At 41.1% G+C, this 25,869-nt stretch overlaps 1 protein-coding gene and 1 long non-coding RNA gene across 13 annotated transcripts in view; one reads left to right on the forward strand and one right to left on the reverse strand.

The window, feature by feature from the left end:
- nrg1 (neuregulin 1) overlaps window positions 1-25,869 on the forward strand; it is a 761,412-nt gene that overhangs the window by 248,045 nt on the left and 487,498 nt on the right. The window lies entirely within an intron of this gene.
- LOC134296471 (uncharacterized) overlaps window positions 7,454-25,869 on the reverse strand; it is a 38,355-nt gene continuing 19,939 nt past the window's right edge. Inside the window, exon 2 of the long non-coding RNA XR_010003222.1 lies at window positions 7,454-7,619. This is a non-coding gene — a long non-coding RNA (uncharacterized LOC134296471). The remainder of the gene's footprint in view (window positions 7,620-25,869) is intronic.

The following is a 25,869-nucleotide window of genomic DNA, read 5'->3' on the forward strand; positions in this document are numbered from 1 at the left end:
ATGGTATCAATTATTATTGCTGCAACTTTCTTTGAATTTTTTTTACATATAAAGTATATAAATATTCATGACCATACAAATACATAAATGGCATAATAAGACTGGCCATCATTACATGATTACTGGAGGAAGCATTGAGGCAGTTTTCAGAAATCATTCTCATTAGCTTCAGTATTTAAAAGTCTGTTTCAAAACTGAGCATTGTGTCTGTTCAGAAATAATGAATTTATTGGGGGACTACTCCAAAGTAAGTATGCGTGGGATTACAACCTTTGTATCCTCAGAGTATTCAGCTGTTTCACCATATTGATGCAGCCACCAGCTGTCTGGAACATTGCCAGCCCTTCCTGCCACCTTTTGCACATAAGCAGAGTGACTACATGAATATATTAAATAGCAATCTAGGCTACTCTAGTTAAAGGATCGGTTTGGAGCTTTTAATACTTTCCTCTTTTTTTTACTACTGGATTCTGGAACACATGACCCCCTTCCTCAGTGGTTGTCCCTGTTTTACAATGGCACTTGCACCTGAAGTCTGTCCTGCAAAGCCTCAGCATATCCAGCATGGGTTTTAGTGGGAGGTGCTGTTTAGTATTGTAAACCTTTGCATGGCTGCTCATCCACTCTTCTTCCCCGTCCAGTTTTAATGGCATGTGGGAAGAGGTCCAGATACCCTTCCATAAAAGATTTATATTATTTAAAAATCTTTTATTTCCTCTGTGGAGAGCTTTGTGTGTTATTAGCTCTCTGTTTTGTTTTGTTCTTGACAAGCAACAGGAATGTATGCTGTCATGCAGAAGGATGAAACAATCTGTTCTGGGGGAGAGAATGTTGCTAATTCCAAATTTCCTTCCAGGTTTACCGAGGTGATAGTTGCAAACCCTGTGAATGCCGAGAAACAGATGTCAGTAACTCTTTCCACCCTCACTAAAAGAAACTCTGCTTATTAGTATGAAAGCTAAGGTTACAACATGCCTACATCTCGATAAAAAGAAAAAAAAGAATCACATTACTAGCAGCCCCACATAACTTATCTGTTACAGGACAATTCCAACTCATTATGAATGTTTTGAGTGTTATGAGAAAACATTTAGAACAAAGGAAAACAATTTCCTGCACATTCAGAGTTTGTGGAGAATAAAGTAGGACTTTCTTGTACTTTTGCATATGTGCAGAAAGGCTGTTTTGACTGCCTGTCTGTTTGTATGTTGTTTTGTTTAAGGAGCATTTAAATCAGGTATGGGCAAACTATTTTGTCTTCGGGCCGCATTGGGGACACTGCGGGAGAGTGGGGCTAGGAGGGGGGCGGGCACAGACTGGGTGGGAAAGGGTCCAGGAGAGGGTGGGGCCAGGAGGGATCAGGGCAGGGCTTGGGTCATCCTCAGGTTGTCTACCCAGCATAAGGATGGGGCTGCTCGCCCTATCCTTATGCTGAGAGGAAGGTGGGACAGGCAGTGACTGCCCCAATCCTCTCCCCCCCCCCCTGATTCCCCTCCCATCCTCCTCCCCCGATTCTTGGTCTATCCTCTTGGCATTATGCCGGGAGTAGGTCGAGACAGATGGCAGCTGAATGTGCTCCGGAGGGCTCTCAGCAGCCGTGTGCCTTCATCAAGCCATCTTCCCACCATAAGGTCACTCGCACCGTCCTTATGCTGAGAGGAGAGTGAGATACATGGCAGCTGAGAGCACTTTAGGTATAAGGATACAGTGGGCCATGGTGTCCTTCTGCCAAGATAATAGGGAAAATGAGCAGGGCTTGAGGTAAGCACCCGGTGGGCCACATCCGGCCGCCGGGCCTTAGTTTAGTGATTTTTTTATCACTTTACATCTCTCCACATTTCCCCGGAACCCTGTATTTTACTTTGTATACTAACACAATTAATTATCTTACATTTCCTAACATATATAGTCTATAAGTAAAATTAGAATGGATCTGCTCCCAGTACACTACAGTTTCATTCTTAACAATATGGAAGCAACAGGAGAAAGGGGCCAATGAAAAAAGAGGTTTTTTAAAAAAGAGAAAATACAATAAAATAGCCTCCTCTGGCTTTGGGGATACAAAATCTGGTACATTTGGGAAATGTCCGGTTTCAAAGAGTCGGTGTGATGTATTTAGACTAGGTCTCTGGAATAACAGGATTCAAATCCCTGCTCTGCCATGGAAACTGGCTGGGTGACCTTGGGCAAGTCAAACTCTCATAGCCTGAGAGGAACCCCCCCTAAACAATTCTTGTAATGAAAACTCCAGGTAGTTTGCCCAAGCATTGCCACAATGCAAAAATAACGTGAAGCTATACAATAGTCAATCCCCAAAGGTTATACTCCAACATACACAAATACAAACACCCATAAAATTAAAAAAATAAAAAGTGTTGGCAAGCAATAACAGCTTTTTATTTCGTGTCAAAAGCATTGGTACAGCAAATACATTTCAAATAATGGAAATAAAATAAAAAAGAAAAGAAATCACAAGCAACTAAATAGTTTTGGACCAAAAGCGGGCAACAGCAACCGCATTGTCTGTAGCTTTAAACAACTCCTCCTCCGTACATGAGGCAGGGCATTGTGGGCAAGCATACATATGCTGAGTTGTTTGTTCAGCTCCACAGTCACACAAGGTGGAGGATTCCTCCAGGTAGTGCCACCTTGCCAAGTTGTCTTTTGATCTGCCCACTCCACTTCTGAGTCTGTTCAGGGACAACCAAGTTGCCCATTCTTGGTTTGCCCCTGGAGGAAGACCCTCTTGGGGGGCCATCCAGTTAGAATTGCCAGGTTTAGCTGCCCAGAGGGACACCCTTGCTGCTGCTGGAGGAACATCAAGAGGAGTGGTGGTTCTCATGAAGCCCTTCCTTGATTTGAGTCTGGTGGGAGGAGGGTGATAGCCATGCAGTGGGTGGCTTTCACAATGTTCGACCTTTTTTCTCTCGCAGTTAGCAGCAACTTCCCGTCGCACGTCAGGAGGGGCAATGCCAGCTAACTTGTAGAGTTTATCAACAGGTGTAGGTTTAAGGCATCCCGCGATGATTCTGCATGTTTCATTCAGTGCTATGTCCACCTGCTTCGCATGGGCAGACTTGTGCCAAACAGGGCAGGCATACTCTGCAGTTGAGAAAGACAAGGCCAGGGCTGATGTTCTTATTACTTGTGGGTCTGCTCCCCATGCGCTGCCAGTCAGTTTCCGCAAGATGTTATTGCGTGCAGCTACTTTGTGCTTGGTGTTCATGCAGTGTTTCCTATATGTTAGTGTTCGGTCTAAGGTGACACCAAGGTATTTAGGATGGAAACAGTGTTCGAGCTCTTGGCCTTCCCAAGTAACTAACCAAGCAATAACAGCTAAAAAGAGAGATAGATAAAAAGTAAAATAATTTAAACATGAACATGCTAGGAAAACGCACATACTCCTCATTACTCATATCAACTCCTCATTACTCATATCAAGGATGTTATATCATGTGTTTTCACGTGGACTTTGCTTTTGTAATTTTTTTCCATTTCTGCACTCTATTGCTTTCCATTTTAATTTGAATAATCCCTTGGAAACTTTTTTATACATATTGTATAAACACCATTATTAATAAATTGTAAATAAATTAGAAAGTAGGAGCTAGCCTGTCCTATTTATCTGTGGGACCAACTTCATTCAGGCTTTCCAGTCTGTAGCTCAGAAGCTGAGATCCTGAGGCACCTTCTACACTGCCGTATAATCCAGATTATTGAAGCAGATAATCCACATTATCTGCTTTGAACCAGATTATGGGTCTACACTGCGATATAATCCAGTTCAAAGAGGATAATCTGGATTGGATATAGCAGTGTAGAAGGGGCCTGAGAATAACATGATGCAAGAGATTGCCATATCCGTGGATTTGATAGCGATAGTTTCATTTACCTATTCTCCAAAAATATATATTATTCCCCAAGAAATGTTCGTAGAGATCTCTAGGGCCTCTTCTACATTGGCATATAAAATCCAGATTATCTGCTTTGAACTGGGTTATATGGCAGTGTAGACTCATATAATCAAGTTCAAAGCAGATAATGTGGATTATGTGCTTTGATAATCTGGATTATATGGCAGTGTAGAAGGGTCTATGTTCTTTATTATGATTCTATGGTGTGCTTATGGCTAAAACATGCCATCAAATAGAACTTCCAACTCTATAATTCTATGATTCTGCTAATGTAGTTCTGTGGGGGTTTTTTAGTACTATCAAAAGAGTGCAGGATACTGTGGGTTACTGTTGTGGTTTATTATCTTATATGAATCAAGAATCCACTGTCTGCTTAGAAGTCATTTTCCAGGATATGCCAACCCCATCCTTTCTCATTATATCACACAATTTATTAGATATCTACTTTGCAGTTAATTTTGCACATGACAAGCTCTGCATATCAAAGATGATTATTGTGCTGTTTGTTTTCTGCTTAAATAGTTTAGATTACAGAATTAATTCAGTTTGGCACCACTTTAGCTGCCACAGCTCAGTGCTGGTACCTCATTCCATTAAAACTCTCATGAATCCACTGCAATGACGCATGGCAATTAAAGTGGTGCTAAACTACATTAATTCTACAGCACAGATGCATCCTAAGATATCTTACTATGTACAAATATACAAATATAGGTATAACACACACACACCCCCACAAACCCCTCCAAATACTTTTGGTCACTAGCACTTTGGATAAGGAAATCTCAATTTGTAATTAGTTACGTGTATATCATTTCAAGGGAGGGTGGGGGTGTTTTCAAAATCTCCAGAACCTTTTTCAAGATGAGGCATGCTATTTCTAAAGGCACTCCCTTGAAGTTCCATCAAAACCAGAAGGAGAAAACTCTAGGTAAATGTATTTACCTTTGGGATATCAGTATGCAACTGAATATTTATGCTCCAAGTCTGGCATTTGTTTCTAACTTTCCACAGTGCTCCTCTTCCTGTTCCACACAGTCCATATCACATGCAGATCCTCATTAAAGCGTGCTAATAGGGAAACCAGCTGTAAGTTGTTTATGGAGGCCCTAATAATAAGAGCTGCAGCCAGAAAAAGCAAACAATAACAGCAACAACAAAGAAGAATTGTTTCCAGACCTAGAGGTGTAAAACTATGCACACATTTCACGGTAATACTGAAAGAGAAAAACAAGGGCTCAGCATTTTGGTTACCCTATATATTTTGCATTAGTTTGGAACAATGCTTTGCCTGTCTACTTAAAAGTAAGGCCCACTGAGTTCTATAGGATTTCCTCCAAGGGAGCTGTGAAGGGATTTCTGCCAAGGTTATCCCCAAGTGTAACCATTTGCTGATTTATTCTCCTCAGAAATTTAGGAATTGTCAGACAAAGATACAGCAAAGTACAGTTACTAGAAGGCTGTTCTCCCAAGAGGCATCAGCTGAGTGTAAATCTTGCAGAGAACCCAGGCTCATTTAAACTTCCCAAGAGTAAATGAAGCCAACATTTCTAGCCTGGGAGGGAAAATGATCTAGGATTTCCTTTGAAAGTTTGGAGGAAATTATCATACCTCAGAAACCAATTTGATATTGATTAGAAATGAGTACTGTCTTTTCCTGTATAAATCTACAAATGTTCTCCTAAAATATGATTAAATCTGAAATTGCTGAATGGACTAGCATGGCGTGGAAATATGAGAATGTAATGTGAAGAGAAGGAGGCTTATAATGGACACAAATATTTTTGGAGTGTGATAATCAAACATGTATTATGGAATGAATAGTCATGGTGATACTTATCTTAGACCATATAATTATTTTCAGATGGATCTGATGCATGTTGTGGGTTTTTAAAGCACCATATATACAAAGTAAGGACTTACAGCTCATCAGATGGAGTAAAATTAGCATCTTAGAATGCTTTCACTCCGTCTGGAGAATGGAGGTCCACACTGGACATCACACAATGTCATGTGACTTCTGGCATCGTCCCCGCCCCCAACTAGGGTGAAAGCATCACTAGGTGCTTTCATCGCTATATAGGAGGCTTCCTGTGTTGTGCTGGCTCCATTGCAGCCAGCACAGGACTTCCTTGCAAGAGCAATGCTTTCCCCATGTGATGGGGAAAGTGTCACAGAGAGGGAGCTGCATGCAGGGTCGCAAAGTCGCCCTGCTGCTCCTCCTTTCTTCATGGAAGCCAGGCGAAGCAGGAACTTCACCTGGGCTTTCTGATAAGGTTGATAATTAATTGGATTCTAACATAGGGCATGTCTACATGTGCCACATACCCCAACCTGGGTCCCCAGACGTTTTTGGCCTACAACTCCCAGAAATCCCAGCCAGTTTACCAGCTGTTAGGATTTTTGGGAGTTGATGGCCAAAACATCTGGGGACCCCCAGGTTGAGAACCACTGCTTTAGCAGAATCATAGAATTATAGAGTTGGAAGAGATCACATAGACCACCAGCGGGTCCAACTCCTTGCCATGCAGAAAAATCACATGTCAAGAAATCTTCCAAAGGTTCCATGAAACTGCAGAGCAGGCTCACAATTCAAAGTTGGTGTGAGAGCTGTCCAGCTGTTCACATGGGCTAGTGCTACCATGCTGTTTTCCCTATACTGCCACGGTTTGGAAGTGGAGCACGTAAACACTTCCCTAGAATCCGAGATCAGTCGGATTCTATCTGACTGATCTGAAGCCGCAATTGAAAGAAGATGTTGACAAGCTGGAAAGTGTCCAGAGGAGGGTGACTAAAATGATCAAGGGTCTGGAGAACAAGCCCTACGAGGAGAGACTGAAAAAGCTGGGTATGTTTAGCCTGCAGAAGAGAAGGCTGAGAGGGGACATGATAGCCATGTATAAATATGTGAGGGAAAGTCATAGGGAGGAGGGAGCAAGCTTGTTTTCTGCTGCCCTGGAGACTAGGATGCAGAACAATGGCTTCAAACTACAGGAAAGGAGATTCCACCTGAACATCAGGAAGAACTTCCTCACTGTGAGAGCTGTTCGGCAGTGGAACTCTCTCCCCCAGACTGTGGTGGAAGCTCCTTCTTTGGAGGCTTTTAAGCAGAAGCTTGATGGTCATCTGTCGGGGGTGCTTTGAATGTGTTTTCCTGCTTCTTGGCAGGGGGTTGGACTGGATGGCCCATGAGGTCTTTTCCTACTCTATGATAATATGATTCTATCTACGCTTTTAGGTTCCCATGTAGATGGTCCCTTAGCTATACTTAGAAAATATCTTTGGAATTTGGTGGGACTTAAGAAATGTATTCCCCCTCATTTAAATGGGTCTACTTTAAGACTGGCATAGCAGTTTGGGTGTTGAAAAGGACTCAGATATCTTCTCAGCCATGGAAACCCACTGGATAACCTTTGCCAAGCTACACTTTCACAGTATGAGAGGAAAGCAACAATAAACTACTTCTGAGTAAATCTTGCCTAGAAAACCCATGATTGCGGTGGCATAAGTCAGAATTAAAAACATAACTTGAAGCGTGATTGAGTTTGAATCAAGGTCATTACAAATATTTTATTGGCTCTTTAGTTTTCTGTAACCCAGGCTTGACAACCTATGGACTTTGTGCACCACAGCTTCCATTATTGCTGATCACTGTCTGTGTGGCCAAGTCTGATGAAAGTTGAACTCCTTCAAGATTTCCCATCCCTAAAAAGGAAAAAGCTGAATCATAAACATGGCCATACAGTCGGAAAACACACAACGACACTGAATCATAAAGTCTTACAGAAGATTTAACAGATTTGATTCCAAGGAAATATAGTTGTGTTTTACATTTTCCTCCTAATTAAATAGAAACTGTGTTTGTAGAAAGACAGACAGCATTCACAACAAAATTTCTGAATGTAAGGAAGGAAATAAAACCTGTTTATGTTTATTTTCTCTCTAAACCCAGTGCAGAAAAAGGGGAAAACATTACAACAAAATCAGGAAAATTAGGAAAGCAAAGACCATCCGCTATAAGCATATGCAAATAAACACTTTAAAAAAAGGAACTGTAATTCAAATAAGGTGAAACATGATGAATGGAATGTTTAAGCGTGAACGAATTTCCTTTACTGTCCTTTATAAAAATAACTACAGACCATGTATCTTTTTGTTCCATCTCATTAGGAGGCTGATGTCAGGGTGCCTGCTTATGTCAGCAGCTCAATGGCTTCAATTTGAGCACTGTGTATTTTGCTCCGCATGACAACATCAGCTGTTATCAGTGATAAACAGAATGGAAGGTTTGCAGTTAAAGGTGGCGTGATGGGGCAGGGACAGTGGGAGGGAAAGGATTTTGAGAAGCAGACAGCTGCTTATCAGATTGAGAAAGGCAGACGGCTGGGCTTTAGAGAATAAAACTTGGGCCAAATAGAGGAATTACTTTCAAGCCAAGTGACCATACTTCTTAGGCCGCAGGTAAATGAAATCTCTGGCCACACTTGTGTACTGTCTAGCATACGTTTTTTAAAAAGGCTCTGAATCTACTTATTTCTTGCAAGTAGAACACATTCAGAGATAAAACAGAATGAAGAAAAGGGAAAAAAGATATATAACTGAAACGCAATAAGGTTCTGAACCCTAAGTCTTAATGCAATGAAAAGAAGCAAAACAAATTTAAAATTTTGTATCTATAATTACAGATACAACTAAATAAGTCTGATTACTTATTACTCCAAAAGTTCTCAAACAATCTTTCAGAAAGTCTTCATTTGCCTTATCCTTTAAATCCACATTAATTTGGCAATTTGAGCTAACACAGTTTTAGCAAACCATTCTCCCATTGGGTTGTTGTATGTCTTTCAGGCTGTGTGGCCATGTTCCAGAAGTATTCTCTCCTAACGTTTCGCCCACATCTATGGCAGGCATCCTCAGAGGTTGTGAGGTATGGAAGAGGACTCACAACCTCACAACCTCCATATCTCACAACCTCTGAGGATGCCTGCCATAGATTTGGGTGAAATGTCAGGAGAGAATACTTCTGGAACATGGCCACCCAGCCCGAAAGACATACAACAACCCTGTGATCCCGGCCATGAAAGCCTTCAACAACACATTGAACATCTCTACGGGGAGAAATTGTTCCAAGATATTCTCCCATTGTTAGTGCTTCTGTTTATTTCCAAGTCTGAATAAACAGTATATTCACAGCTGTTGTCATATATTGGCAGAGAAATCCATATTTACTATGAAATTCTTTGTCCATAATGCCCAACAAAAATAGTAACATTACAAAATCTATTTTTATTTTTTAGATTAACACCTAAAAATTAACATGTATTTTTAGATCAATTACTTTCTTATAAGTTATCACAGTTTACTTGTATTAGGATGAGCTTCCTTTCTTTCTACATTAGCATCACGTTCTTCCTTCTTTCATTGTTTATATTGTTTCATGTATATAGTGCATATCATATGTGTAGGTATATGAGCATCTCTGAACTATAAACACTAGGAGACAAATTATTTCAGGAAATTTAGGGATATAACAACTGTCCTGCTTGGAGATATACACCATCCTTGTTCAAACAGTAACCAACAATGTGCTCCTTGGCTTTCTTGCTAGCTGGTCCCAGGTTTTGCAAGGCTCTTCAGAAGACATCCATGCTTCCTAATGTCTATCTTCCTTCCTTAAGGCTTTCTTTTCAAGTGAGCCTTAGCAAGTAGCTTTCCTTGCTGAAGAAAGATATGTCTATATTTTATCACCAAGATGGGCTATCATCAATCAAATAAACACAGTACGATTCCTTATCTGCAGGAATATATTTCTGGAGCAGTTAAACCATGGATAATAGCAAACCCTACGTACATGAATTACTTCCAATGGACGTTCCCCTGTGGTTGCCCTGAAGGAGCTAGAAAATTCAGATTAAGGATATATTTTGTTGAATGTAGGTAGATGAAACCACAGGTCCTGCTCCCATAAGTACTTGGCCATATTGTACATAAATAGAAGCTGGGCATAAATCACAGTAATAATGTTTCCCATTTTCTCCCCAGGACCTGATATTTAGCTATCATGGTTTATAGCTGTTGATGGGTCTATGTTCTATAAAAATGCATCCTTGGTGGGCTTACATCCAGGCATCTCTACTGTTTTAATAAGCATGCTTTGAAACTAGGGTTCTGTACATTCAAAGCATGACTCCTTCTACAAGTAGTGATTGTAATATTTCAGAAGTCCTCTTCCGATGAGAATTGTTCACTAATCGAACACGTACACGAGGAAGAGATTTGTGGCAGAAGAGTCTGTCCCAACTCACAGGAGTTCAGTGATCTGTGTGTATAAATCCTGTATGCATTAACAAGCTTTGGGCAAGTACATTTTGTACATACACAAGAGAATGTTTAGGCAGAAACTGTATACCCAGTTACATGCCAGCAGATGGGTAGGGATTTAAGCTGACATGTGACTCCCCCACCCTGCTCTGTATGCTTGGTTAGAGGCACAGAGGCTTCATCTTGGTGCAATTGTCAGGTTGGAACCCTAGTAAGCTTTGACACTTAAATGTCCCACTGTTGTCATTATCTCGGTCAGAGGTCTACTTTACTGCCATTTCCCTTACAATAATGTTCTGGGAACACTGTGCAGTAAGAGCTAAAGCCCTTATGGAATATATACACATTTTGGGTTCTAACTTAAGTTGGGTCCCTCACACTATTTAGTGATGTAGCAGTTGAAAGAGAGAGATGCTAGCTAGCTACTTCTAGCATTTTGACCATAAAGTGCCAGACTTGGACAAGATGGCCCATGTGGTCTCTTTCAACTCTATTATTCTATGATTCCTTAAATCAAGTCAGGCTTAATTTAACAGCTGGATTAATCAGTGTTGATCTTCCATAACAAAGCCAAGTTCTACAAATTCTCTAATAGTTTGGTTATGAGCAACTGTCACATTGGTTGCTAAAACTCAGTATAAGGAGTGCTCCATATTCCCAGTGGCTTTCTAACCAAGCTCTGGAAATTTATTAAAGCAGCTGTTAATCCTTTATAAATAACAAGTGAAGTTGTGTTTTTAGTTCTCTTTAATTCAGAGTGGATGGAAATATTTGTCCTTCTCATGAAGTGCTGCATTGCTTAATTAACAAATATTAGGGCCGACATTTGAACTTTTTCTTGAGGAAGATAAATGCAGAGTATGAAGCAGGAAAATTATTCTCCATGAATTTAAAGGACAATTATATCCTTCAAACCAAAGCAAGCATAGTTTTCAGGCACCTAAAGAGAAACTGGTAAAAAGATTGTTGATCCCTAACTGGATTCTATGCTGTGTTGTTGTTATTGTTTTTTAAAAAATATATATGGAAATAAGACTAAGCTTCTGGGCTGCTTATCTCTACACCTCTCTGATTAATCCCTTGTGTCATTAATAATGCCTAAATGCCCTTCATTCGAGGCTTCAGTTCTGAATGTAGCAAGCAAAATTGGGGTAGAAAGAAGTAAATGCCATTAGATGTCGCTTATCAAAACAGTCCAGTAATTATATACAGTCTAGTCCCCAGGCACACACAGACACAGACACACACATATCCACACAAACATACATACATCGACATATTAGCCCTAGATAGCATAAGAAAGGGTTATTCACCAGTGGTGTTTGTTTTTCTGTCTGTGACTCTGTTCAGAAGAATTCACTTCACTTTCTGTCCCTGTGATCACTGGAGTTTTAAAAATGTGGCTTGTAGTGGAAACAAGAATTGATGAGAAAGCTTCAATGGAAACACCTTTTTCTCATGGTAACTCTTTATGGAGTGAATTTCCCTTCTTATGGATATTTATTTATTTGCCATAATTTCTACCCTGCCCTTCTCCACCCCCGGGGGGGGGGGGGGGGGACCCAGGGCAGCTTCACATATTGGCACAATTTGATGCCGTAAAAACAGACAATTGTTAAAACCAAACAATTAAAACAATTAAGAACATTTCCAGCAGTTATTAAAATCACATCTTCCAAAGTTGTAGTCGGGGGCTGGGCTGTGGCGCAGGCTGGTAAACAGCTGCTGCAATAAATCACTCTGACCATGAGGTCATGAGTTCAAGGCCAGCCCGTGGCGGGGTGAGCACCCGTCAATTAAAAATAAAATATAGCCCCTGCTCTTTGCTGACCTAGCAACCTGAAAGATAGTTGCATCTATCAAGTAGGAAATAAGGTACCACTTATAAAAAGTGGGGAGGCAAGTTTAACTAATTTACAACGTTGGAATGAGGAAGTGAGGAAGTGCCATCAGAGTGGATGATGAAGCAACTGCTCCCCCCTGTGGCCAGAATCGAACATCCCCTCAGGAGAAGGTTAAATTGCCTCTGAGTCTGTCTGTCGTCTCTGTCTCGATGTGTTTATGGGCATTGAATGTTTGCCCTATATGTACATAATGTGATCCGCCCTGAGTCCCCTTCGGGGTGAGAAGGGCGGAATATAAATACTGTAAATAAATAAATAAATAGTCCAGACCCATTCCAAGTTATCATTGCACGTATTTAAAGTTCATTTATTTCACTGCTGATTCTCCAAAACCTTGTTCCCAAAGCCATGTTTTAACTTTATTCCTGAAGTCTAAAAGGGAAGGTGCTGACCAAATGTCACTGGGGAGGGAGTTCTGTAGCTGAGGGGCCACCACTGAGAAGGCCCTGTTTCTCATCTCCACCAGTCACACCTGTGACAGAGGTGGGACCAAGAACAGGGCCTCCCCAGAAGATTTTAATTTCTGCAGTGGTTCATAGAAGGAGATCTGTTCAGATAGGTATCCTGGGCTAGAACTGTTTAGGGCTTTATAGGCTAAAGCCAACACTTTCAATTGTGCTCAGTAGCAGACTGGCAGCCAGTGGAGCTGACACGTAACAGGGAATTGTATGCTCCCTCTATGCCACCCCCGGGGAGCAATCTGGCTGCCTCCCATTGGACCATTTGGGGCTTCCAAAGAGTCTTCAAAAGCAGCCCCATGTAGATCATGTTGCAGTAGTCTATTCAGGATGTAATGAGAGCATGGACTATCGTGGCCAAGTCAGGTACGGGTGCAACTGGTGCACAAGTTTTAATTGTGCAAATGCTCCCCTGGCCATCACCGAAACCTGGAATTCCAGGCTCAGCGATGAGTCCAGGAGAATTCCCAAACTGCAAACCTGTGTCTTCAGGGGGAGTGTAACCCTGTCGCGCACAGGCTGTAATCTTATGCCCTGTTCGGCCTTACGACTGACCAGGAGTGCCTCTTTCTTGTCTGGATTCAATTTCAATTTGTTCGCCCTCATCCAGTCTGTCACAGCTGCCAAGCGCTGGTTCAGGACCTGAACAGCCTCCTTAGTAACAGGTAGAAAGGGGTGATAGTGTTGAACATCATCTGCATACCGATTACATTGTACAGAACTATCTCTCACTTCCTGTTGTCTCACCCCCATTCTTAACTATGAGCCATACATAAATCAGGTCTTTGTAACTCGGGGACTGCCTGTATTTATTTAGGCTAAAAGTCAATACTTGGCTAAAGTCCAGCTGGCATGATCAGGCCTTAGGAAATGCCAGGCTTCCTTCCCAGATATACAAGGTGCACATAAACACTCTAAAACTGCAGGATTGCATAACTGGATTTAAGATGCCAAAACTAGAGATCAAGCAGTGTTTCAAAAAAAAAAAATCACAAGAAATAAGTACACACAGGCTGTTGGAAGGGTTGGAAGGGACCACAAAGGCCAGCTTGCCCAACTCCCTGCTATGCAGGAATGCCCAACTAACGTACTCTGAAAGACTCCTGAAAGTCTGCCTGCCTCCCAGCTGCCTCAAACAGTTCTTACGGTAAAGAAGTTCTTCATGTTTTGATGTGATATTCTTTCATGTGATTTCAATTCATTGGATTGTGTTCAAGTCTCTAGAGCAGAAACAAGATTAGCTCCATCATCTATACTCAGGTGTTTAAACATAGTTATCATATCACCTTTCAATCTTCTTTTCCCCAAGCTAAACATATCCAGCTTCCTAAACCATTCTGCATAGGGTTTAGTTCCATACCTTTTATAATCTTGGTTGCCTTCCTCTGGACATATGCCAGTTTATCAATATCCTTCTTGAACTATGAAACCCAAAACCACACATTTCACAATTATAAAACATGTCACCATCATGACTGTTGATACTAGAGTAAGAAGCATAACATCCATAAGATGAAAATAGTTACCTTTACCATGAAAAATAAGATTCATTCCATCTTTCAGATGTTCACAGAATAATAGAATCACAGCGTTGGTAGAGAAAACAAGGGCCATCAAGTCCAACCCCCATGTTGGACTTCAATGAACTTCAGTCCTTGGAAGCATAACCAATTGTGAGGATTGCTGCAAATTTATGTTCAACATCTGGAGGACCAAATCTTTCTCTACATGTTCTATATCAGTGGTCCTCGACCTATAGGTCCCCAGGTGTTTTGACCTACAACTCCCGGAAATCCTAGCCAGTTTACCAGCTGATTTCTGGGTGTTGAAGGCCAAAACATCTGGGGAGCCACAAGTTGAGAATCACTGTTCTATATGGTTAGGTTCTTGATCCATGAATACCCAAAATGATTTTTAGCCATTCTCTGGGGTAATTTCCCATCTGTGATGTCCCTTTAAGCTACGTCAACCAGTGGTTATGATAGAAAGGTGGAATCTGAAAAAGCTTATACAGTGGACCCTATTAATCTCCTAGGATTTGATTTAAGGACCTCCTGTGGATACCAAAATCTGTGGATGCTGAAGTCCTATTATATACAGTTGTAGTAAAATAGCATCCCTTATATAAAATGGCAAACAAGTCAAATGAGGGCCAAAGGGAGCCTGGGAATCTGTGAAGTAGTGAGAGAGACTATAACGGGATATTTTCCCCAAAATATTTTCAAGCCATGGTTGATTGAATCCATAGATACTAAGGCTGACTATACGTACAAAAATTTGCTCAGCAAGTTAAACCTTTCTCCATTTGAAATGCAACATCTCAAATTCTCATTTTAGAGAATATAGTCACAAAAAGCACAAATATTAGTTTTATAGAATTTTCCTTTCTTGAGTCTCTGTGTTTGGTAATTTTTTTCTCCCTGTAGCACCATGTACACTTTAGAATCCCTGCAGAACCTTTTAGAAAGCCTAAGGGAGTGTTTGTGTGCATTTATACATAGAAAAAAAGCCCATGGTCCATTATACTGCAATGTGTTGTGTTTGGTTGCGCCTGTCAAGAACTTCCTGTTGCCAAAGGGAGCTTTCTCCAAAGCAAAACAATCAGTTTCTGCACACGCACGAAATGATCAACCTTGCAGCAATGTCTTTGTGTTGCTTTGCTTAGTTACAGAAACTGTGATTCAGATTAAGCTGTGACTATACTGGGAAGGGGAGATGGATATGTATTTCAAAACGACTTCATCATATTTCCCCTTTTCCTTGCCTCTTCCCAGGTACATGCCCTTGGCAAATTTGGAATGGTGACTAGTACATGTAAGACAAATAAATAGTAAATAATGCAGGTTGCTTCATGCATCTGGCTCCTGTAGCCAAAAAAGGAAAAAAAAATAGGCAGCTGTGAAAACATAACAGATTTTATTGTGAGAAGGGAAAGGAAGAGTTGATGAAGAGCTTTAGACCTGGAAGTACCAGTTTCTGTCACCTTTATAAATCATGGTGGATGCATAATAGATCTTAATTTTTCCATAATTTATGTTTCCATTTTAACTATTTCACTTCACTTTGGTTATAGCAAAACATGCAAACGTATTGCTAGCACTGAAAATCTGTTTACAATAACTGTTAGAAATGTATTTGTTCTGATATAAAGACAAGCTAAGATGCAGAAATATGCAAAATTCTGTTATCTCCCCTGTTTCTCAAATGCAACCACAGGGAGGAGAAGTAAAGCATTTGCATCTTGATTTAAACTAATCACAAATTGCACAGTCCAACAAAAAATATTTAATATTTATTAGTGTCTTGGTTTTTAGGCCTGTTCCTAGGGTTATTTAGGGCACTGATTCAGAAAATTGCATTGAATAGACTGCATCGACTTTAGTTTCTTATGGTTATCATGATTTTCTATGGGCAAGCAAATGAAGACTGGTATACGGTATGACATTGCTTAAATTAGCAAAATTCTTACAAATCTGTGGACAGGCTGATTGTTCTGAAACTTGGCAGGCTTGCTGCCCTGCTTGTGTTGTCTCAATGTGCCAAAATTTGAGGAGATACCTCTTGTGGTCTTTTTAATTGATTGAAAAAATCAGTACATGAACAAATCTTTCTGAAACTTTGCAGGATTGATGTCCTGCATGTGTTGTCTCATTGTGGAGAAATTCAAAGGGATACTTCTTGTAGTTTTTTAATATATACGAGGGCTATCCACAAATTAGATTATGTTTTGGATTTAAAAAATGACAAGGTATAGGAGAAATCATTTACCATATGCAGCTGAAAGCCACATCCCAATACTACATCTCATGTAATCCTCATTGAAATCTAGGCATGTCTCAGATAGATAAATGAGTTTGAAAAGTTCTGCCCCAGTACATTCTCCCGCTTGTGTCCTCAGCCCTTCCCCCTTCTCCCTTCCTGCAGCGTCGCCAAAACACTGTGTTGCCAGCCACGCCCCCATTGTTGGAAATGGAGGAGAGAGGAGGCAGAATTTACTGGGGCATAACTTTCCAAGCTCATTTATCTATCTGACACGTGCCTAGATTTCAATGGGGATTGCGTGAGATGTAGTATTGGGATGTGGCTTTCAGCTGCATATGGTAAATGATTTCTCCTATACTTTGTCCTTTTTAAAATCCAAAGCGTAATCTACTTCGTGGATAGCCTTTGTATATATATTTGTAAAACCTATAAAACTTTTCTAAAAATCAGTGGGACCTGCTTCTACCAGGCATCATTCATATCAATGGGTTTGTTATTATCTGCAGTTTCATGTTTTCATGGTAAGCGCAAGGTCATGTCCTCTATGGATACGGAGGTAATACTGTTCTTCCAGTTATAATAGGCTGGGTAGGCAACTTCCAGGAACTAAAAGACCACACTGGACACCTGCCATACAAATAATTCCCTACCTTCACTGAATCTGCTGCTTCCGCTGTATCACTTCTTTCAATATAAAACAAGAAATGCATATGTGCGCATTGCTTTTTTAAAGCAAACTTGCCCTTCATGGAGGTTTGTGGGAGTCTGAGTGTACTTAAAAACATGGTGCATAGCCCCAACAAGCCTTGTCAAAACATAAAAGAGGCAGCAATTCTGCAAAAGCAATGCAAACAAAACTGCCATACTTTACAATATGAATAAGACATATGGTGCCTCTTACTTTGTTTTCAAGCATAATATTGTATCTTTTGAATATGTAAATTTTATTGTAATTTTCTTTACAGTTTATTTTGTTTTAAAATAATTGTTTTAAAGCACCATTACAATTTTGATGATTGGGCTCTGGCAAGGGCTGCAAAAACCCACAGGGACTACCTATGTAGTTCATCCTTGTGTAGATACTGCAGAACCAAATAGTTCATTGTTTTGACTGATTATAAAACATCCATATTTTCATGTGATTCTAAGAGAGGGGAATTTGATCCTATTCACAGTCCCCATCACTGATATCTCCTTCTTGGATACTCCGAATTACTGCTGAATTTCATTGTTATAAAATTCTGTATGTAATAACTTATTACTTTATATAATAAAATTACAGATTTTTCTCAGGATTACATTCTTAGAGGTCAGATGCATGAGGGAAGTAAGAAGTAAGTTGCCACAGGTATTTTTGAGCAACATGAAGGAACCACAGTAGCAAGGGGGAAAGTTGAGACAGGCCCGGCCCAACACGGGACGCTAGCCACGCCCCCGCGTTGGGCGCCATGTTCCCAGGGGCGCTATCAAGCCCCTGGGAGGCATGGCCACACTTGGCCCCGCCTCCGGCGTCCTGGCCCTGCCTCCCGTGCTGTGGGAGGCATGGCCGCACGACGCGGGAGGCATGGTCAAGTCTGGCCCCGCCTCCTGCGGCGCCTGCCGTAGGGACAGGGTGCCCGCCGCGGGAAGCGGGGCTGGCCACGCCTCCCGCGGCGGGCACCTTGTCCCAGCCAAGCTGCAGCGGGCGTGCGCTGCGGGAGGCGTGGCCGGCCATGCCTCCCGCAGCGCCCGCCCGCTGCAGCTTGGCTGGGAGAGGGTGCCCGCCGCGGGAGGCGTGGCCAGCCCCGCTTCCCGCGGCGGGCACCCTGTCCCAGCCAAGCCGCAGCGCACGCCCGCTGCAGCTTGGCTGGGACAGGGTGCCCGCCAAGGGAGGCGTGGCCAGCCCCGCTTCCCGCTGTGGGGGGCGGTGTCAGGGCGCCCGCACGCAGCGTAGGAGGCGGGGCCAGGTCTGGCCCCACCTCCCACGCTGCCCCACGCCGTGGGGGTGGGGTCAGGGCACCCGCGCGTGGTGTGGGAGGCGGGGCCAGATCTGACCATGCCTCCCGTGGCGCGGTGGGGGGGCGCAAAAATTTTTTTGCGTACCCCTGAAGATTCCCTTGGGCCGGTCCTGAGTTGAGATAATTATAATTGTTCTTTGTTCTGTTTTTGCTGATTGTGTCAAGTCAGTTTCAATTGATTGTGACTTCATGAAGGAGAGACTTCCAAGTTGCCGTATTATCAGGAGCCCTGCTCAGGTTTTGCAGACTTCCAGGATTGAGTTTATCCATCTGGAATGAAGTCTTCCTCTTTTCCTATTGCCTTCTACCTTACCAAGCATTATTGTCTATTCTAGTGAGCCATGTCTTCTCATGATATGGCCAAAGTACAACAGTATCAGCTTAGTCATCTTGCCTTCTAGAGCAAGTTAAGATGTAACTTCCTCTAGAAATCATTTATTGGTCTATTTAAGCATTCTATGGTATCAGTATAACTCTGTTCCAGCAACACTTTATGAAGGAGTTGAATTTCTTCCTATTACAAGGGAAGCTTTAACAACTATACACAGAAATTGGAAGTACAATAGAATGGACAATCCTAACTTTAGTATTAAATTTCTTTCCATGCCAAGAGTGACTTGAGAAATTGGAAGTCGCTTCTGGTGTGAGAGAATTGGCTGTTTGCAAAGACGTTGCCCAGGGGATGGCCAGATGCTTTGATGTTTTTACCATCCTTGTGGGAGGTTTCTCTCATGTCCCCGCATGGAACTGGAGTTGATAAAGGGAGCTCATCCATGCTCTCCCTGGGTTGGAGTCAAACCAGCAACCTTCAGGTCAGCAACCCAACCTTCAAATCATCAGTCCTTCCGGCACAAGGACTTAACCCACTGCACCACTGGGGGCTCCTGTGGTTGTTGTTTATTCATTCAGTCACTTCTGACTCTTTGTGACCTCATGGACCAGCCCATGCCAGAGCTTCCTGTCAGCTGTGGCCACCCCAGCTCCTTCAAGGTCAAGCCAGTCACTTCAAGAATACCATCCATCTATCTTGTCCTTGGTCGGCCCTTCTTCCTTTTTCCTTCCATTTTCCCCAGCATTATTCTCTTCTCCAAGCTTTACTATCTTCTCATTATGTGGCAAAAGTATTTTATATTTGCCTCTAATATCCTTCCCTTCAGTGAGCAGTCGGGCATTATTTCCTGGAGTATGGACTGATTGTATCTTCTTGCGGTCCAAGGCACTCTCAGAATTTTCCTCCAACACCACAGTTCAAATGCATCTATCTTTCTTCACTCAGCCTTCCTTATGGTCCAGCTCTCGCATCCATAGGTTACTACAGAGAATACCATTGCTTTAACTATGCGGACTTTCATTGCCAGTGTGATGTCTCTACTCCTGTAGTAGTCAATGATATACCTTAAAAACTAAAGTTAGGACTGTCCAACACATTGCACATAACACTTGTCACTTCCAACCAGAGCCGGTCCAACAATGAGGAGAATTAAGCGGTTGCTTCGGGCGCAAAACATACAGGGGCGCAGTCGAGACTGCTTTTTCTGTTGATTTCTTGTAAAACATGATGTTTTGGTGTTTAATTTGTAAAATCTTAATGTAATTTGATGTTTAATAGGCTTTTCCTTAATCCTTCCTTATTATCCAACATTTTCGCTTATCCAACGCTTTTATTTTTCAGTGATTGGTTTTGGGGGGGGCACCAAAATTCTCTTCGCCTACACTTGAAAAATACCTAGGGCCGGCTCTGCTTCCAACACATTATATCCAAACTCTAGTTAACCATGACTTCACAGCACCACCATGAGCTGAAGACTGTCTAAGTATCAAGGCTCTTGTAAGATCAACCAAAGAAAAAATTGGGTCCAAAACAGAGCTTTCGCTGCAAACAAGCAGCCCGTTATCCTCTATAATTAATGGTACAAAACAGGTTTATTTATTTCGTGTCAAAAGCATTGGTACAGCAAATACATTTCAAATAATGGAAATAAAATAAAAAAGAAAAGAAATCACAAGCAACTAAATAGTTTTGGACCAAAAGCGGGCAACAGCAATCGCTGGGGGACACGGAAAGAGCCTCCCCGAAGATTGAGTGAATTCAGTCAGGTGTCCCCTGGGCAACTTTTCTTGTAAGCGGCTGATCTTTCCACCCCAAAAGCATTGGATGAATGGATGAATACAAAACAGGTGATGTGATGTGATTTCCATATCCTGATTCACTTCTGTTTGGGGGACTGCAGACACGAGCATTCAAATGGCATGAGATGCTGTTGCATTTGATGATAATTAATGTTATTGATTATCCCTTAAGCCAGTGGTTCTCAACCTGGGTTCCCCAGATCTTTTTGGCCTTCAACTCCCAGAAATCCTAACAACTGGCAAACTGGCTGGGATTTCTCAGAGTTGTAGGCCAAAAACATCTGCGTGCCCCACTGCCTTAGGACATATTGTTGCATTTGATACCAACAGATGCTTTGGAGGAGAAAGGGGGAATGTGATATGTGAGGCTGTTTGACTATAGTATAGTTTGAAGCTATCTGTCTCTCACTTTAAGTCTGAGTCTTATTTTGGAACTTTAAATTCAAGTTATTGTGCCCATTGAACACTCATAATCATGTGGGAGCATGAGAGTGTTAAAAGGAAAATGTAATAAATTGTCCAGAAGGATATGTATTGGAGGACATGAAGAACACCCTGCATTTAAATCAGCTGTTAAAACCTGGGGAATTGCTTGAAAGAAGAGCTTTTTCATTTTAAAAAATTACATGCTTCCTATATAAGTGCAGTGTACAGAACTGGGATAAGAAACAGAATGTAGATTCTCCTCCCCGCCTCCCGATACAGAATCATATTACTATTGTCCTCTTTAAATTATTTTGAATTAAAATGCTATTTGTCTGATATTTCCCCAGGCTTATAAGCATATCTGTCTACAGCACTATTCAGAAGGAGCTATATCCTTCATTCCTGGTAGTAAGCTGTTAGAGAGAAAAATTGTAACAGAAGTGCACATATCTGTCTCACACAGAGAGACACATATTTGCATGCAGACAAATTACGTTGCACAACTACAGTATCTTAAAAAACTGAACAGAGTAATATGCAACACAGTTTAACTTTTTAATGTATTTATAAGGGAAGCTAGAATACGACTAGTATTAAAAACCTTTAAAATATATTCAAAATGCTATAGTAAGATTTTCAAGGTAGGTAGCATGTATCACAATTCATAGTGTGCTATTGTTAGAATTCCAGTGAAAGCTCCTCATAGTTTGTTTGTGGGGGAAATGGAAATGTGACCCTACCTTAAAGGGATCTTAAGAGGAGCAAATTATAGTTTGTGTGTGTGATTTTGATCCTGCTTTAGTTATGTGAAATTACTTGGATAGTAACATTCTCCCAAATGTTTCAGCTGACTTTGGGTGAATTATGCATAAATAATAGGGGTGCGCAAAACTTGTTTGTAAGTTATTTTTAATTTGTTATTACAGTAGAATCTCACTTATCCAACATAAACGGGCCGGCAGAACATTGGATAAGCGAATATGTTGGATAATAAGGAGGGATTAAGGAAAAGCCTATTACACATCAAATTAGGTTATGATTTTACAAATTAAGCACCAAAACATCATGTTTAACAACAAATTTGACATAAAAAGTAGTTCAATACACAGTAATGCTATGTAGTAATCACTGTATTTACGAATTTAGCACCAAAATATCATGATATTTTGCAAACATTGACTACAAAAATGTGTTGGATAATCCAGAATGTTGGATAAGCGAGTGTTGGATAAGTGAGACTCTACTGTAATTAGATTTGTACATACTCGATATAATAAAACGGGAGGGGCATCCATGCAAAAAACCTTAAGATTCGAAAGACTGACTTTTGGATGAGTTTTGTAACTTTCGTAAATGCCTCCAGGTCTCCATCTCTGGCACCACTTATCCCACAAAAGGGCTGGGTTTGGTAGTCCCAAAAGGTCCTGAGGAGGTTGGTGAGGCCAAAGTGGAGGGATAAGCCCTGATCTTTACCCAAAGAGGGCAGTGAATAGGGAAGGGAGGGAGGAATTCCTGGCTGGATGGCCGGGCAAGGAAGAAGCCCCTCCACTACATTGATGGCCCAGAAAGAGAGGCAGAGGCCGCACTCACATTGAGGTTTTAACACGGGAAGTGAGCAGACTTCTGGGAAATATAGTTTAGGGCAAGGCCTTTTGAATTCTCTGCCACAAGGATCCTCGCCTTCCCAAACTTCATTTCCCAGAGGGAGAGAGGTAGGGATGCCTCGCCAGGCAAGGAAGAAGAGAGAGACAGAGCCCACACTCAAATTGAAACTTTAATATGGAAAGTGAGCAGAATTCTGGGAAATGTAGTTTAGGGTGGGGTGATTTAAATTCTCTGCCCCAGGAGTCCTCACCTTCCCAAACTTCCAAGAATTTTGCTTACCGCCTTGTGCCTCCTCCTTCTCCTCCAAGTTTGTTCTCTAAAGGGATTTTGAGATAAAAAGGGATTGTTGGAAGTTGAATCAATCCTGTGAGGTGCACAAAGTTGAGAGACAGTAACTCCAAAGTTTACCTAGTAGGTTTCCTATTATTGTTGTTGTTATTATTATTTCAAAGGCTGAATGGGCATCTGTTGGGGATGGTTTGACTGTGATTTTACTGCCTGGCCGAAGGGGGTTGGTCTCCCCTGTTGCACAATTAATGAAAAGTTATGAAGGATTCGTTGTATCATTATTGTTACATATTTTAGAAACGATATTTTAGAAACACTTTAGAAACAATTCTCCATGTGCCCCTAATTTCATAATGAGTATTGAAACATTTTTTCATTGATTGCATAGGCCTAATAAACAAATATACATCAAAATTTCCATTGCATCACCTCTTCAGACATTAGACTATTTCTACATGATCCCTTACTGGAATTTACATATTTTTTCCACTCTCATATTTTCAAAATGGATTCAATATTAGTCCCCTCATTGAAAATAAAACTCAAATAGACCAACCATTAGCAGGTCACTAACAGTGGGTTGAATCCAAACATAATCATGGGGGAATACAACAACAACAACAACAACAACAACAACAACAACAACAACAACTTTATTTTTGTATCCTGCCTTCATCTCCCCAAAGGGATTTTGGGCAGCTTACATGGGGATAAGTCTGATCAACATAGTTAAAATATAACACATTAAAATTAATAAAACAGCATCATAAAACAAACAACAATATATCACGGTGTAAAATAACCATCAAACAAACAACCAGTGACCTGAAATAGTAAACAGTTTCTGGGTTCAGGGAGGGCGGGGGCTGGTATAAATTAGTTGTGAGGACAGGGCTGATAGATAAAATGCCAATGCCAGATGGCAAAATTGGGGATAGAGGGCAATATGAAGTACAGCACCATAAGTCTGGGTAGGTAAAGTTCTAGGACTAGATTTTGGGTCATAGCTAGAGCCAAGGTTTTCTGGGGAACCGTCTAATCAAAAGCACATTTTTTTAGTTCTTTAAGGTTCTCAAATTTGGGGGTTGAAATAATTTCTCTTCTCTTCCATTCCTTGACAGGGGATTTCTTTTATAATTAGTTGTTCCTCTGTGCCCATTGGACATTTGTATAACAAGGTGGCTTACTTCAGCTCAGTAGTTTTTCCAAAGGCTTCAAAGTTACCCATTTTTGCTTTTTTTTTTTTGATGATTCATCCATTCTGATTTAATTAATGAAGTATAATTCTAGCTTTTTTTTCTCCAATCACCCTTCAAATTCATCACCTCACAGTAGGCACAGCAAGGCAAAGAAAGCAATTGGAATGTGGTTTTTCTCCCCCAAGGAAAAAAAGATGTCGCCAGTACTGCAGTGATGCATTGATTCTTGGCAACAGCTGCTAGAAAGCTATTAGGAGCTGGAGTTAATCATTCTTGATTGTTATTGTCAGGTAGTCCCCATATTCACAATGCAGAACAATATTAATACAGCTTGCATTGGTTTTATTTATAGCCTAATCCACTGAAATTAGAATAAGAAGTGTAAAGAGTTTCCCCAAAATGGGATGTAAAAAATTAGACAGTGGGCACATCTACACTTGCTGACCACTTAATGTGAAAAGTCTGTGGATCAGGAGTATTGTACAGTAACAAGCCGCATATGTGCACTAATGGCTAAAGCATCTTAACTATTTTTTTAACCTGATTTTACTTCCTTCTATTTTGACAATGAAGATTGTATATTTCAGAAAAGCTTAGGAATGTAAAACAATGGCTGGGTCCAAATTTAATCATATTTAGACTAGTTAATATAATTTCATCTTAAGTTGCAGTAGTTCTGCTCTGTGACACATATTTTTGATAGAACCACTCCAAATCCTTTATAGTTTTTGTCTATTTTATATTTAAATTATTACTTACTGTGATGATTTTTGTTATTTTAAAATAGAAGTCATTGTTGATATTGTGTACCTTCAAGTCATTTCTAACTTATGGTGACCCTAAGGATTTTCTAGGCAAGATGTCTTGAGAAGGGTTTTACTTTTTGCTTTAGGGCACTTCTATGCAGGCCCTAAAATCCAAGAGAAACTGGGGGTTGACAGCTAGATAATGCTTGCTGATTTGCATCATCAGCTGAAAAACACAGTTTAAAAAGGTGCACTTAAAATCTGAGATCAGTCTAAAAATGTGCATACTCGCATCACTGTATATCCCTGCACTCACAAAAAAATGGGCACATGCGCTAGAGCAGTACACTGGTGTAGACTGTTCTAGCGCATGTGCCCATTTTAAAATCCCAAAACAGCTGATGAGGGCTGTAAACAGATGGAGCCACAGACACACAGGTGGCTACATGGGAGCACAAATGGAAAGCAATTCCCATGAGAACTCTCTGCAAGCATTTCTCTGTTCTCATGTTTATGACATCAGACAGAGCTTGAATTTACAGTGGGCATCGGGATGGCAGGCAAATGACCCCATAGGGAAGCAGGGTTCAAGAGAGCAAATATAAAGGCAGTGGGAGGATGAGGAGAGATAATGATAAGAAATTTGCTTGTGTGCATATCGTATACCCGCATCAGCGCTGGTCTAGAGCATCTCAGAGAGTCAGTTAAAAAAAAATTAAAAATTTCTGGTGGATGTCCCGTGTCCATCTTGTAAATTTTTAAAATCCACACAAATAAATCTCCCAGGACACCAGGGAACTATTTGCCAGGACTGTCAGCTCTGCTTTTGGACTTGCTTTCAGGTACCATGATTTTTAAACCCACTTCTTTGTCCCACATTACAAGCCTGTCTGGAAAGACTTTTATTCTGTGCCTGAGAAAGTGTTACTTGACCTAGGTCACGCAGTAGGTTTCCATGGCCAAGTGGGAATTCAAACACTGGTCTCCAGAGTTGTAGTTCAGTGCTCAAACCATTTTGTCACACTGTCTGTAGACATTGGTCTCTTTCCTTTTTTCCAAATGTATTCTGCTTAAAGATGAACTTGTTTCCCTGCAACCAGTTCTCTCTTTAAAAAAAAA

Source organism: Anolis carolinensis, chromosome 2 (assembly GCF_035594765.1).
Source record: "Anolis carolinensis isolate JA03-04 chromosome 2, rAnoCar3.1.pri, whole genome shotgun sequence".
NCBI classification, from domain to species: Eukaryota; Metazoa; Chordata; class Lepidosauria; order Squamata; family Dactyloidae; genus Anolis; species Anolis carolinensis.